Source organism: Physeter macrocephalus, chromosome 12 (genome assembly GCF_002837175.3).
Source record: "Physeter macrocephalus isolate SW-GA chromosome 12, ASM283717v5, whole genome shotgun sequence".
Taxonomy (NCBI): Eukaryota; Metazoa; Chordata; class Mammalia; order Artiodactyla; family Physeteridae; genus Physeter; species Physeter macrocephalus.
The window spans coordinates 69,720,937-69,722,222 of record NC_041225.1 but is presented as its reverse complement, the minus strand read 5'-3'; the positions used below and the strand labels follow the sequence as shown (position 1 = coordinate 69,722,222).

The window sequence follows — 1,286 nt, the reverse complement described above, 5'->3', positions numbered from 1 at the left end:
AAAACATATTTCCTTCACATTCACAAATTTTAATAAATAAAACTAAAATCTTTTTTCAGATAGAGATTGATGTTTGCAAATGTTTGATATAAAGAGCAAAAACCATAACTAGCTCTATTTAAACAAACTATGCCTTTTCTCTGTTAAATTAAATGCTGTTATTTGAATTAATGTTACAATTTTCACACCTTCAAAAAAATAGATATCAAGAGGGACCTGGACTAACAAATCATACTAATTTGGCTCTTTTTCCCTTTTGATATTTTTCTCCCCACTATACTAGTGATTCTCAAATGCAGTCTTACATTTGCAGTCCTGCATTCTCAAATGCAGTCTCAAAAGCAGTCCTAGTGATTCCTGATGCAGTAGTATCAGCTAGGAATCACCTAGGAATGTGTTAGAAAGGAAAACCCTTGCTGTTTCGCTGGCACCACTGTGGAGGCAGAGGCTCAGGTGCATTCAAGATCGGCAGCACCCATAACCCACCACCATGGTCAAGGAAGGCATTGCTGCTGGAGGCGTAATGGACATTAACACTGCTTTACAAGAGGTGTTGAAGACCATCTACATCCACGATGGCCTAGCACATGGAACTCACAAAGCTGCCAAAGCCTTGGACAAGTGTCAAGTCCATCTTTGTGTGCTTGCATCCAACTGTGATGAGCCTTTGTATGTCAAGTTGGTGGAGGCCCTTTGTGCTTAACACCAAACCAACTTAATTGAGGTTGATGACAACAAGAAACTAGAGGAATGAGTAGGCCTCTGTAAAACTCACTGAGAGGGAATACCTAATAAAGTGGTGGGTTGAAGTTGTATGTTGGTTAAGGACTATGGCAAAGAGTCTCAGGCAAAGGATGCCATTGAGGAGTACTCCAAATGCAAGAAATGAACAAATGAAAACTTAGCTAAGAAAGAAAGGAAGGAAGGAAGAAAGAAAGAAAGGAAAATTTGGGGACCTTACCTCAAGACCTCCTGAATCAGAATCACTGGGGTTAGGGCCCAGTAACAACTCTCCAAGTGGTATTGATGCACACACAGGTTTGAGAACCATACTCTCGGTTGTTGGATCCCAGTACAGGTCCATCTCAAGTCTCCTCAGCTTTTCCATGTTCTACTAGTTTAGATCTAAAGGAGGGGAGAGTGAAAATGGCTTACAAATGGAATCCTATAATCACTCATATCTGCTACTCCTCCGGCTCATGACCAACTGCCTAACCCATATGTAGACTTAACATAGTAGCACATGAGGCATCTACTCATGTAGTCCTCACTCAGCTAAAGCTTGA

The 1,286-nt window shown here is 40.8% G+C and overlaps 1 pseudogene; it reads left to right on the top strand.

The window, feature by feature from the left end:
* Window positions 1–490: 490 nt before the first annotated feature.
* LOC102992355 (40S ribosomal protein S12-like) lies at window positions 491–944 on the top strand (annotated as a pseudogene).
* Window positions 945–1,286: the final 342 nt, after the last annotated feature.